This window comes from Panicum hallii, chromosome 1 (assembly GCF_002211085.1).
Source record: "Panicum hallii strain FIL2 chromosome 1, PHallii_v3.1, whole genome shotgun sequence".
NCBI lineage: Eukaryota > Viridiplantae > Streptophyta > Magnoliopsida > Poales > Poaceae > Panicum > Panicum hallii.
Genome location: NC_038042.1, coordinates 55,471,135 through 55,486,021, shown reverse-complemented (window position 1 = coordinate 55,486,021; position 14,887 = coordinate 55,471,135).

The following is a 14,887-nucleotide window of genomic DNA, read 5'->3' as shown; positions in this document are numbered from 1 at the left end:
TCCTGCGCTGCTGTCGGAAGAATCGTCCGATGACCTGCCAAGAAGGAAGGTACCTGCCATCGGATCTTCTTCGGAGGAGAAGGAATCGGCTCTTTCCTCCGAGGAAGAAAGGTCCTCCCCCCAAGACGTGTCGTCTTCATCTTCCTCCATCTCGGCTCCGAGGAGGAGTGCGAGATCCTCGCCATCAGTCAGAGATTCATCATCCTCTGACTGGTAACGGAAGTCCCACTCCTCTGTGTCCCAATGCAGGGGAGCACGGACCTCATAAGCAGCGATTGGGTCGTATTCCGGGGTTGGCTCTCGAGAGGACTCGGATTCATAAGAAATGGTGGAAGAGGCAGAGGAAGAAGAAGCCATGGTGGAAGAAGAGGGGCAGTATAATTGGTATGGCTGTAAGAAAAGATGACCGGGGAAGTCACGGTGGGTAAGTTTATAAAGGTAAAATAGGGAGAAAGGTGAATCGGCGTTGTGACAGTTCCCGAGGAGATTGGTACAGGGCAGTCATATCGGTTGGAAGTCGGAAAGGCATATACGGATCGGAAGCCGAAGGGTCGAGATAGTTTTAAAATAAATGATTTCGGAATTACCATTGCCGAAACCAGGGGGGCATGTGTTATCGCCATATTCTGGACGGGCCAAAAGTGGGCCAAGGAGCAAAACGGGCCTAGGGAAAGGTGATGGTAGGATTACAGATCGGGTCCCGTACGGGTGTTTGGGGCCAGTAAAGCCGTGTAAACTCAGGCTTAGGCAGTTAGGATTCGTGTCGTTTTTGGTTAGGGTTAGTTAAGGAGAACAAGTCTACGGACTATAAATATGTACCATGAATAAACAAGAAGGGAGATTCATTCATCAACAACTCACGGCGCATCGCCTCCCCTGTTCCAGGGTTCTTCATCGGGTAAGTGCCATGTTGCCCCCTGATCACGCTTCGCGTGATCGGGGGCGCATTGCTCTTGCTTGCTGCTTTATGTGTTGCTCGTTCTGAAGCCTTGTAGATGGCGAGTAGCATTAGTTATCATAGCGCGCATAGAGTAATGTTTTTCTTATATCATGATCTTGCTCTGTTCGTTGTTCTTGCGTGCTTCGCGATCATTGCACCCGTTCATGGATGCAATGATCGCGTCTTGCTTTGTTTTTATTGATAGATCCAATCTGTTATGGCTAGTTCCTACTTGTTAGGGATTAGCTCGATATGTGCATGATTAGGCCTTGCAAACGAGTTGAAAGTTCCGGCGGTACGTTAGTATCGGATCTTAGTCTGCATAGAGGGTTCCTTAAGGGATCGGCTCCTTAGCTGTTCTTAGGGTCTCTGTTTGGGTGTTTGTTCTGATGCTTTGCGTATTCGTTAGGCTCAATTACGTGTAGGACGTTCCGATTGTGTAGTGAGGGCTTAGCTGTCGTAGATTGGATTAGATTAATATCTTTAAAGCAAGTTTTATCCCATTATTATATACATATGCTGTCTGACCCAAAGATCTGATCCGGTAATGATGCAATCGGCTCCTTATGGCCGATACCGGGGAGGAGTAATGAGCCGATCACGGCTCGGACTGATTTTTACAAGTGTCTGTGCTTATAGGAATTTCATGAATCACACCTTCCTGATCAGGTACAGGATCAGGTGGCACGCCTAGCAACTCCAAGCCAGGGTGTGCGCCAGATCGCTGGGCCGTTGACCGAGGGACCGGGGCCCACCAGCCGTCCCGGAAGCCTCCCGGCTCCTCGTGTTGCCTGTCGCTGCTCGCCGGTGGGTTTCGATCGACAACACATTCTGGCACGCCCAGTGGGACATTCTTCATCGACTTCGTCATCGTCATCGGCATCATCTTCATCGACTCCGTCGTCTTCGTCGACTCCGTTAGCGGTGATCAACAAGATGGCAAGGGAAGATCCAATTACTTACGACGAGCTCTCTGCTGAACACAAGCAGAGGTATGACGAAATCAAGACTCAGTTTGAAGCCGATCTCATCGGCTCTTTCGAAAGGACTCGCAACCATGGTGTCAGGTGGAAGGGATTTTCACCTGAAGGTGCTCTTGATGGGGTGGATTTATCCATTCCGTCTGAAGATCGTACTAGAGCGCTGCGGCAGGAAGTGAATTATGCGGTGGCTCATTCATTGCACCGACATTCGGAAAGTTTGGTTAATGCTTTTGAGCGTGTGGCTCTGCGTGTGGTCCAGGAGATTATGAAGCATCAACATTCCCCAACTGGACCTACCTTGGGAAGTCATAGAGGAGAATTGCCGTTCCAAACCAGACCACCACTACCATATACACTTGCAGCTGCAGAATCCCATGGTGCTCCAGCTTATGTAGTTTATAAAGAAGGTGGTGATCCCATGGATCACCAGTTTTTCAGCGAGCCACCTAAGGAGATCCCACATGGTTATGTATGTATGTATATACCGGACAGTAATAATCCGGTACATCCTGTACAGAAGACAGTTGGAGGGGTTTCCGGAGCTGACGCGGATAAACAAGCGTGGCTAGCAACTTATGCTACCGGGCCGAGTCATGACAGTATGCACTCGGCCCCTGGGTTACAGACAGCGGAGCAAATCAGCAATATCCTAAGGGATCAGTTCGGCATGTTACCAAAAAGGAGAGCGATCGGCTATACTAAGCCGTATCCAGGAGACTATGATTTAATCCCATTACCACCCAAGTATCGGCTCCCCGAGTTCACTAAATTCAGTGGGGCAGAAGGATCTAACTCTATCGAGCATGTGAGCCGATACTTAGCACAATTGGGCATGATTTCTGTGTCAGATCCGCTGCGAGTAAGGTTCTTCTCGCAATCGCTTACGGGACCGGCTTTCGGATGGTATACTTCGTTAGGTCCCAACTCCATCCGTACCTGGAAGCAGCTGGAAGAACAATTCCATATTCAGTATCACACAGAAGCTGCGGAAGCAGGAATTGCCGATCTGGCGCAACTCCGACAGAAGCGTGGGGAAATCGTGGCAGAATTCATCCGACGCTTCAGGGAGATGAAAAATAGGTGTTATTCAACACGGATCTTAGAAAAAGAAGCTGTCGAATTAGCATCAGTAGGATTATTAAAGCCGATCAGGGATCTGGCTTTTCAATGGAATTCACCTCTTTGGCGCATCTGGTACAGAAACTATCGACGTATGAGCAGCGCCATCCAGAGTTATACCAAGACAAATTTAAGCGTCAGGTGCAGTAGCCGAAACGGAAGAAGCCGATGACTCCAAAGAGGAACTGGAAGTATCGGTTGCTGAGTGGGCTCGTGGTGCAAATCCCGTGCCTTGTAAGTGGCTGAAGCAAACTGGTCCGGCAAAAGGGTTTGACTTCGACGTGAGTAAGGTCGAACAAATTTTGACTTATTATTAAAAGAAAAACAGTTGAAGTTTCCAGAGGGACATAAGCTTCCCACGGCACAAGAGTTAAAAGGGAGATTATATTGTAAGTGGCATGATTCCTTTACCCATGGCACGAGTGACTGCAAGGAACTCCGTCGGCAAATACAATCGGCTATTGAACAGGGCCGATTGATCTTGGGGAAGACCGCCATGAAGGTAGATACTCAGCCTTTTCCTGGTGTAAACTTGGTAGAACAAAATGATCGGTCTGCAAGGCGGCAGTTGAACTTCGCGCTCGGCATCAACATGGCAGGGATAGCATCGCGACATCAGGCCAAAAATGTGAAGGCTGGTTCCAGCAATCGGCCCCAAAAAGAGGAAAAAGAATATGTCACGGAAGAGCGAGTAAGGTATGTAAGGAATCAACGTCCAACTTCTTCTGACCTCCTCAGGAAATACGAGTATCAGTACCAGCAGCGCCTCCAGCGGGAATCTGAAGACGAAGAATATGAGCATCGCACCGGAAAGCGTTTGAAGAAGCATGAGGATGCTCGTGATCATTGGTACTGCCCATTCTTCAGGTACTGTTGGGATTCCGGTATGAGCCGATTGCCTACTGTTAGGGACTGCCCAGAATGTGCACCTATGAAGACAGAGGCAAGGGAATCAGTTTTTGGGAGATTAGGACCTGCGCCAACTCAGCAACGGCGGGTTCAATTACCACGAGGGGAAGATAAGAGGGGGATAGGTATCATCGCCCACGTTGGTGCCCGGATGGACTAAATCGTTCACAGAAGCGTCGGGTTCAGAGGCTACGGAGCTTGGAGGAGCCGAGGCCAAATACATCGAGACATTGAGAAAAGCGCGACCGGATCTGGCAGAACAAGTTCATTATGAGCAGGAAAAGAAGCCGCGCACTTCGAGGAAAGAATGGCGGCCCAAGCCGACAAAAGCCGATAAGAAGGTATCGGCTGACACACACATGGTTTTTGTGCTTCCTGCAGAATTCCATGCTCAGGCTTACGAGGAGCCATCCGTAGCCCAGCTTGATTTGGGACCACGGCCGGTGATATTCGAGAAGCCGCAAGCCAAGAATTACAAGCACTTGAAGGCATTATATCTCAAAGGGTATATCAATGGTCAGCCCGTTAATAAAATGCTGGTGGATACGGGAGCGGCGGTCAATATTATGCCATATTCAGTTCTGCGCCGATTGGGCGATCCCCGGGGATTTGATCAAGACTAATGTCACGTTAAGTGACTTTAATGGGCAGACTTAGAAGCTCAGGGTGTCCTCAGTGTAGATCTCACCGTCGGGAGCAAGACCGTCCCGACTTCCTTCTTCGTCGTCAACAGCAAAAGCACCTATAACATCCTACTCGGCAGGGACTGGATTCACACCAACTGTGTATCCCCTCAACAATGCATCAATGCTTGATCCAGTGGGATGGAGACGAAGTGAGGTAGTCCAGGCAGAGACTCAATCGAGATTTCGCATGCTGCCATGAGCATCTGGGATGCGGAGGACCAAGAGCCGATTTCAGGGATAAGCTTAGAAGGGTGTGACCGCATCGAGGCTACAAAAAACGGAGTAAGGCTGGTCTTATCCACTGGCCTTACAGAGTAGAAAGTTGCATGAAGGAAGTCACAATAATGTACCCATTGAGGCCGATTCGCGCAATCGGCCCCCAAAAAGTGAATTTTTGATAGGTGCTTTACGTAGCTGTTGTGAGATGGCCAGCTTTGACAGCCGGCCTGATTCTTTTCTTAAACACTTGGAAAGTAGTGAAATATGTGTATCGGCCAATACCACCGATCGGCTGGAGATCGTTTCGTTATCTTCTTTTCCTATTTGCAGCATTGATCTAACAGAGATGGGAAGTTAGGATATGGCTTCACATCGGCTGACGAACTTGAAGAGATCGATATTGGTCCCGGGGATAAGCCGCGGCCAACGTTCATTAGTAAGAAATTGCATCCGTCATTTCGAGAGCCGATGATAACCCTATTGAAAGAATATGCCGATTGCTTCGCCTGGGATTATACGGAAATGCCTGGGCTCGATAGGAGCATAGTGGAGCATCGGCTCCCTCTCAAAAGTGGATTTCGACCGTTCCAACAGCGGATACGTCAGATGAAAGCCGATGTCTTGGTCGAAGTAAAAAAGGAAATAGAGAAAATGATAGAAGCCGGATTTATCAGGGCTTGCAGATATACTGAGTGGATTTCAAGTGTCGTACCCGTGCAAAAGAAAGATGGCCGATGGCGGGTTTGTGTGGACTTCAGAGATCTTAATAGGGCCACTCCGAAGGATGAATATCCGATGCCTGTTGCAGAAATATTAATCAATGCGGCTGCCGGCCACAAGATTTTGAGCTTTATGGATGGTAATGCTGGGTACAATCAGATTTTCATGGCCCCTGAAGACATACACAAAACGGCGTTCAGAGTACCCGGAGCGGTGGGCTGTTCGAGTACGTGGTTATGACCTTCGGATTGAAAAATGCCGGAGCAACGTATCAGCGTGCTATGAACCACATCTTCCATGACCTAATCGGCAATCTGGTAGAGATCTACATCGATGATGTCGTGGTCAAGTCAGCATCGGTCGAAGGGCACCTAGATGATCTACGGCAAGTTTTGGAACGAACCAGAAGATTCGGGCTCAGGATGAATCCGAAAAAATGCGCTTTGGTGTGACAGCTGGGCAGTTCTTGGGTTTCCTGGTCCATGAAAGAGGAATAGAGATCGGCCTAAAAAGTCAGGAGGCCGTGCGTACTATGGTGCCGCCCACTAACAAGAAGGAACTCCAACAACTTATTGGCAAAATTAACTTTGTCAGGAGGTTTATCTCTAACTATCTGGGCGAATTGAACCCTTTATGGAACTGGTAAAAATCAAAACCAGTGAAGAGTTCCGCTGGGGGGCAGAACAACAACGGGCATTCGAAGAAATCAAAGACTATTTGTCGAGACCACCTGTGTTGGTGCCGCAACGACAAGACAGGCCATTTTACATATATTTATCGGTCGGTGACACCTCTATCGCTTCGGTGATAGTGCAGTATACGACGACAAGGAACGGGTGGTATTTTATCTCAGCAGAAGGATGTTGGACGCCGAAACGAGGTACTCTGACATGGAAAAACTTTGCCTTTGTTTGTTTTTTACATGCACCAAGCTTCGTCACATCCTGCTATCGGCTGAGGTAATCATCATCTGCAAATCGGATGTTATAAAGCATATGCTATCGGCTCCTGTGTTGAAAGGCCGATTGGGCAAATGGATGTTTGCATTATCAGAATTCGACATCCGATATCAACCCGCGAAGGCAGTTAAAGGGCAAGCACTGGCTGATCTTATTGCTGAGAGGGTTAATACCAACATAGCAACGCTTTCCGTACGAGCCTGGGCCATGTATTTCGATGGATCCGTCTGTGGAGATGGATGTGGAATCGGCATCCTGCTGGTATCACCTCGGGGGGCAACATACTCTTTCTCGATTAGGTTACCGGCCACTTGTACTAATAACCTTGCAGAGTATGAGGCGGTGCGTAAAGGCATGGAATTGCTTCTGGAAGCTGGAGCCGAAGCTGTAGAAGTCTTCGGAGACTCCAAATTGGTAATTTCCCAACTCACCGAGGACTACAGGTGTGAAAGTGAGTTATTATTCCCATTGTGGGTGCAATGCCAGGAACTGATAGCCCAGTTCAGGTATATAAATTTTTATTGGATACCTAGAGCTCAGAATGCAGAGGCCAATGATCTCGCGCAGCTGGCTTCAGGATACAAAGCCGATGGGCCCAGACATCAGGTATACTTCCTGGACCAGGGAGATTGGAGAGCCGATATCTTCAACTACTTGAAGGATTCGGCTCGGGGGGCATCCAGGAAGATACGATATAAAGCCATGAGGTACGTCCTGATAGGAGATGATATGTTTTACAGAACCTTGGAGGGGCTGCTGCTCAAATGTCCAGGGCCGACTGAGTCCAATCGGCTCCTGCATGAAGTTCACGAAGGAACGTGCGGGACTCATCAGTCAGCTCACAAGATGAAGTGGCTAATCAGACGGACAGGATACTACTGGCCCACTATGCTTGAAGATTGTTTTAAGTATTATAAAGGGTGTCAGGCATGCCAGAGATTCGGAAAAATCCAGATGGTGCCAGCGTCAGTGATGAATCCCATTGTTAAGCCGTGGCCGTTCAGAGGCTGGGGCATGGATATGATCGGCAAAATCAATCCTCCGTCTAGCAAGGGTCATCAGTTCATTTTAGCTATCACAGATTATTTTACCAAATGGGTAGAAGCTGTCCCAATGAAGTCAGTAGCATCCAAAGATGTGATTCAGTTCGTCAAAGAACACGTTATTCACAGATTCGGGATTCCACAGACTATAACAACAGATGGTGGCTCGGTCTTTATTTCAGAAGAGTTCAAGAAGTTTGCTACCGATATGGGTATCAAGCTGATTAGGTCATCTCCTTATTACGCCCAGGCGAATGGGCAAGCCGAAGCATCCAACCAGAGCCTTATTAAATTGATTAAGAGGAAGATCGACGAATATCCCAGACGCTGGCACGAAGTCTTGTCGGAAGCATTATGGGCATACCGCATATCTTGTCACGGGGCGACAAAAACTTCCCCTTACCATTTGGTCTATGGGCAGGAAGCCGTGTTACCGTGGGAGGTTACAGCTGGATCCAGACGCATAGAGTTCCAGAATGATTTATCCGCTGAAGAGTACGCTACTCTGATGAGTGATAATGTGGAGGACCTCACGGAACTCAGGCTATGGTCACTAGAGAAGATTAAGGAGAATAAGGCTAAAGTAGCCCGTGCATATAATAAAAAGGTCAAACCAAAGGAATTCCAGGTAGGAGACTTGGTTTGGGAAGCGGTATTACCGTTGGGAACCAAAGATGCAACCTATGGCAAGTGGTCCCCAAATTGGCATGGACCGTACAGGGTTGACCAGGTCCTACCCGGGAACGCATACATGCTTGAAGAATTGGACGGCGTCAAGTTTCCGGTAGCGGTCAACGGCCAACACCTAAAGAAATATTTCCCAAGTATGTGGGCCGACGAACAGTAAAGCCGATGGCACCCATCAGGCAAGAAGCCGATGCAACCAGCAGGTTAAGAAGGGGGTGAAGGTTGAGTCGACGACGTTAGCATTGGCAAGGCAGGAAACGGGAAAAGGGCCGATAAGCGCTGATCGGCCAGTACAATAATAAAAAGGATTAGAACAGCCGATGCGTTGCCATCGACTTTAGAAGCTTTTGCTTATGGCAGTCAAAGCATCACAAATTATCAAACAGCCGATGTGCCACCATCGACTTTAGGTTCACTACATGGGTTCACTACATAAAGATACAAAGTTTATCCTAAACAGGACTACTGAAGAAAGGCGTCTATAGCAGCGATAGCATCTAGACGGATACGGTCGACCTCAGCAAGTACCGCCTCATCATCTTCGTCCGCCCCCGGCACTACTTGTTTGCTCAAGTTGCTCAGCTCGGCCAAGTCCGCCTTCAGCTCGGAAGTCAAAGCTTCTGCCTCCTGCCTAGAACCCGCAATGAGATCCTTCTCCTCCTGGATGCGCTGCTTGGTGGCCCGGACTTTGGCTTCAAGGTCTTCCAGTTCTTTCTCCAAAAGCCGAAGCCGATGGGCAGAAGCGGATGTGTCAACCTTCGCGTCGAGTGCGGCCTTGTTCTTGTTGATCGACTGACACATCTCAGCGATGATGGTCCTTAAGAGGGATTGGGAACGCCGAGTCTCGATCCTACGGCGAGCTTCCGCCACTTTTGCTTGGAAGGAAGAAAGGTATCCGGCCGGCAAGAGCTTGGCCTGGAGACTCACCGGGAGCTGGGAACTGACCTCGTCAAGGATCTTTTTAACTGCACTGGAGTCTTGAATCAGCACGGAGATCGGACCCAACAGAAGCTCCTTCACGCGGAGGAGCCGATCGGCAGTGCTGGACAGACCCGAGGAAGAGTCATCGGCTTCCAATATGGTCGACCCAATCATGGCAGAATCAAACGCAAGGAGTTCTGAAAGATCTAGGTTCTGGAGGAAAAGAGGGTGAGCAAGGTATTGCAGGAGAAGACCAAAGCAATGGCAAAGGAAAAGGGAAGGTCATACCTGTCCTGAGAAGGAAGTAGCGATGGCCAACGAAGGGACGATCGGCTCCCGGGGGTGCACCCTTTCCGAAGGACGAACGATAGCAGCAGAGGCCGCTTGAACCGCACCCTCAGAAGAAGAGGCAACAGCCGACGGGGCAACAGTCGGCTCCGTGAGAGGGATGGCCGATGACATGGCAATCGGCTGCGCGGGACGTACTTCTCGTGCAGGGGGATTGGCAGTGGCCGAAGCGGTAGAGGGTCCTTCCAAACAGGGGCCAGCAGAGGATGGAGTCACGATCGGCGCCTGCGGGCTTGGTGAGGCAGATTGGATAACAGCTGGCGCAGAAGGATCCTCCAAGGTTGTTGCGCCCGGACCACGGAGAGCGATCAGGGCCTTGATAGGCGCATGTTAAAGGGGACATGAACAAAGGCCCGATTGCAAAGCGAAAGGAGGGGCCAAACCTGGGCGACGACTGGAGATGACGGAACAGGAGAAGACGGTGTGGTTTCTCTCCGGACCTTTCTGACCAGAATTTTCCTCGTTTTGGCACGAGCTCGGGGGGCAACAGCTTCCAAAAGCCGTTTTCGCTTGGGGGTCAGCTTAGCAGTGCTCGGCTGAATCTGCATCACGCTTTTTGAGGGAGGGGGCGCATTCTTATCGAAGAGAACCACAGGAGCAATCGCCAGAAAACAGAAGGGCGATCCATCATCGTTCATCGGCTCTGGGCCGTCTTCTTGCTGCAGAAGCAGAAAATGGGGTCAGAAAAGGGTCCAGTAAAGGTTAAAAGAAGGAATACCAATCAAAGGCGGTACCTCTCCAGCTGGGATATCATACTCGGGATGGATTTGCTGCAGCATCGGGCCCAGAGCTCTTCGGAAAACGTGAGTTTTCCACATCGACCACCATCCCTCAAAGTCGACGGCCGAAGAAGTAAAGGAAAGATTGGCGGGAACAGACAAGGGAAGGTCTGTGAACAGACTGTAGCACCTCTGGGTGGTTAAGGCGTCAGGAAGGTCCACCCTGCTTGATGTCAACAGGTGAAGAAGGAAGTGGGGAGGCACCTGCGCAAGACCGAACTGCCGGGCTGCTACGACCAGCTGGTAAAACTCATAACCAGGCTTGAGGATCCGGTTGGAGGTGCTCATGCCAACTGGGAGGAGACAGGGCCGAACCATGATAGAGTAAAGGCGCCTGGTGTCGGCATCATAGGCAATGTCGGCCAGTCGGAAGGTAGCCGGGTTCTCAAAGAGCTCGGAATCGGCATAAGGAAGGAAGTTTGGGTTGTCAAGGCCTTTGTAGAAAATCCGGAACCATCGGGAAGCATCTAGAGGGTTCAGTTTCCCGCCAGGGAGACTATACAAGGCCTGCCCGAAACTAGTACACCTAATCTGTCTCCCACTCAGATCAGGGAAGGAATTGCCGACTAAGGAAGGAAAATTAGGGTCAGAACTTTGGAAATAAAGACGAGCCCATAACTGGATAAACCACCATGGGCCACCGGTCCTGATTTTCTTCTGAGAAAGAAGGCTAGAAGTCATCAAATGGAGATATCTGTAAAGTTCTCCGAGAAATAGCCTACCAAGGCCAACAGATTGACCCCTGGCCAGCTCATAAGCCAAGGAGAGGTAGTTTTTTGTTGGAGCGAGGGAAGGGCCACAGAAGAGGAAATGTTCGAGCCATAGGTTCAGAAAGGCTGTGTGCTCCTTTTCCGATACAGGGCCCTTGCTTTTCTGGTGTTGGCTCAGGTATGTGCTCCAGTTAGTGCACTCGGTTTTGGATGACAGTTTATAAGGGACCACAGGGAGGCTGTAAGCAGAGGGGCAGGTTGATGATATGTCCAAGCCGGTAATCATCATAACATCTAGCAATGTTGGTGCTAATGGGCTGTGCCCGAAGAGAAAACAATTCAAGGCGTCAGACCAGAAATAGCCGATGGTCTTCAGAAGGTTCTCGTCTTTTTCAAGGGGGGAGAGAGACAGAGACAGAGCATCGGCTATCCCGATGGATTCCCATAAGGGCTGGTAAGCGCTCGCTACTCTGTTGTACCAAACTATCCAGTTTTCAGGTGGATTTGGCCAAGCGCGGAGGCTATCCGACCAAGATTCTAGGTCTATATCCTGACTCACAAAGGGGATCCGATTGGCTTCACAAGAGATCAAATCTATGGGTTTCTCATAGGAACGAGGCCCAAGGCAGAAAGAATTGGGGGAAGAAGGGTGTGGCAAGAAGATATCGGAAGCCTGAAAAAGCCCCAAGAAAAACAAGATTGCCGAAGGAGGAATTAATTAACCGTGCAGTAAAACTTGCAGATGCTATGTTAAAATTAATGGGGGTCGGAGTTCACCTTCAGACCAAAGACATCGGCGGCGGTGCGCGAGGACTCTGCCATCGGGGATTTTGAATCGGGATCTTGGAGGGCGGATCTAGGTTTGGCGGCGCAAGATCGGATATGTGTCTCAAGGACCGGGAAGGACCTTGCGGCTAGGGTTTGTGAGAAAAGGGGATCGGAGTTGATCTGGATCCCAGGTTCCTTGGAGATTTGTGTCAGGAAAAAGGCCAGCGGAAGGGTAAAGTAAATTGAAGGGCTATTTCAAATCCGGACCGGTTACTCTGAAGCCAATGCGTTGCCATCGGCTCTCAAAATAGACAATTACGCACAAAAAGAACTGCTGGTACAGAAGTAGACTTTATTCACAGCGAGATAGCAAATACAAAAGAGGAGTTAACTGCTCCTAAAGATGGCCTAATGGGGACACTACAGTCTACCACCAGTACATGCCGGAAGTCTTGCGGCGCTTGGGCGACGGAGCAATGCTTGAGCCACTGTCGTCAGTGTCGCTGCCGCTGTCGTCATCGTCCCCGCCATCGTTGCTGGTGAAGCTATCGTCGCCTTCGGCTCCTGCGCTGCTGTCGGAAGAATCGTCCGATGACCTGCCAAGAAGGAAGGTACCTGCCATCGGATCTTCGTCGGAGGAGAAGGAATCGGCTCTTTCCTCCGAGGAAGAAAGGTCCTCCCCCAAGACGTGTCGTCTTCATCTTCCTCCATCTCAGCTCCGAGGAGGAGTGCGAGATCCTCGCCATCAGTCAGAGACTCATCATCCTCTGATTGGTAACGGAAGTCCCACTCCTCTGTGTCCCAATGCAGGGGAGCACGGACCTCATAAGCAACGATTGGGTCGTATTCCGGGGTTGGCTCTCGAGAGGACTCGGATTCGTAAGAAATGGTGGAAGAGGCAGAGGAAGAAGAAGCCATGGTGGAAGAAGAGAGGCAGTATAATTGATATGGCCGTAAGAAAAGATGACCGGGGAAGTCACGGTGGGTAAGTTTATAAAGGTAAAATAGGGAGAAAGGTGAATCGGCGTTGTGACAGTTCCCGAGGAGATTGGTACAGGGCAGTCATATCCGTTGGAAGTCGAAAAGGCATGTACGGATCGGAAGCCGAAGGGTCGAGATGGTTTTAAAATAAATGATTTCGGAATTACCATTGCCGAAACCAGGGGGCATGTGTTATCGCCATATTTTGGACGGGCCAAAAGTGGGCCAAGGAGCAAAACGGGCCTAGGGAAAGGTGATGGTAGGATTACAGATCGGGTCCCGTACGGGTGTTTGGGGCCAGTAAAGCCGTGTAAACTCAGGCTTAGGCAGTTAGGATTCGTGTCGTGTTTGGTTAGGGTTAGTTAAGGAGAACAAGTCTGCGGACTATAAATATGTACCATGAATAAACAAGAAAAGAGATTCATTCATCAACAACTCACGGCGCATCGCCTCCCCTGTTCCAGGGTTCTTCATCGGGTAAGTGCCATGTTGCCCCCTGATCACGCTTCGCGTGATCGGGGGCGCATTGCTCTTGCTTGTTGCTTTATGTGTTGCTCGTTCTGAAGCCTTGTAGATGGCGAGTAGCATTAGTTATCATAGCGCGCATAGAGTAATGTTATTCTTATGTCATGATCTTGCTCTGTTCATTGTTCTTGCGTGTTTCGCGATCATTGCACCCGTTCATGGATGCAATGATCGCGTCTTGCTTTATTTTTATTGATAGATCCAATCTGTTATGGCTAGTTCCTACTTGTTAGGGATTTAGCTCGATATGTGCATGATTAGGCCTTGCAAACGAGTTGAAAGTTCCGGCAATACGTTAGTATCGGATCTTAGTCTGCGTAGAGGGTTCCTTAAGGAATCGGCTCTTTAGCTGTTCTTGGGGTCTCTGTTTGGGTGTGTGTTCTGATGCTTTGCGTATTCGTTAGGCTCAATCACGTGTAGGACGTTCCGGTTGTGTAGTGAGGGCTTAGCTGTCGTAGATTGGATTAGATTAATATCTTTAAAGCAAGTTTTTATCCCATTATTATAAACATATGTTGTCTGACCCAAAGATCCGATCCGGTAATGATGCAATCGGCTCCTTATGGCCGATACCGGGGAGGAGTGATGAGCCGATCACGGCTCGGACTGATTTTTACAAGTGTCTGTGCTTACAGGAATTTCACAAATCACACCTTCCTGATCAGGTACAGGATCAGGTGGCACGCCTAGCAACTCCAAGCCAGGGTGTGCGCCAGATCGCTGGGCCGTTGACCGAGGGACCGGGGCCCACCAGCCGTCCCGGAAGCCTCCCGGCTCCTCGTGTTGCCTGTCGCTGCTCGCCGGTGGGTTTCGATCGACAACAGCGTCATAGTCGTTGCTTCTTTAGAGTGGCTTTAGGGTCAACTTTTAGGCAACACTTGATCAACTCCTTGGGCACCCCTGACATACCCACTAGTTTCCACGCGAATATATCTCGGTTAGCCCTAAGAAAGCTGACGAGCGCGCTTTCCTATTTGTCACTCAAGCCGCCTCCGATCAAAGCGGTTTGGGATGGGTCGCCTTCTTGCAGCTTGATGGCCTTGATGCTGACGTCGATGGGTTAGGTGTAACCCTCGACTGGCTAGGCCTCTAGCTGGAGATCTCCATCTCTGAGTCGGTGAGCTTTTGTGCGGCCGTGAGTACTTTCGCAGAAGACTCTGGCACGCGTGATGTCGAGGCGTACTCGATCGCCTCCTATTCATAGTCGTACGACTTCTTTAGGTCGCCGCGGAACATGAGTACGCCTGTCTTGCCTGGCATCTTGAGTAGCAGGTAGACATAGTGGGGCACGGTCATGAACTTAGCCAGTGCTGATCTGCCGAGGATGGCATGGTATGATGACTCAAAGTCAGCAACCTCGAACTTGATGTACTCCGTGCGGTAGTTGTCCTTCGTCCCAAAGGTAACTGGCAGGACCACCGAACCGAGTGGTGTAGCCGCGTTTCCCGGGACGATAACATAGAACGGAGCTCTGCTAGGGGTGAGCATCTTGGAGATGTCCAGACCCATCTTCTTCAGAGTACTCGTGAAGAGCAGGTTGAGGCCGCTCCCGCCATTAATGAGTACTCAGGTCAGCTGTGAGCCCGCCAT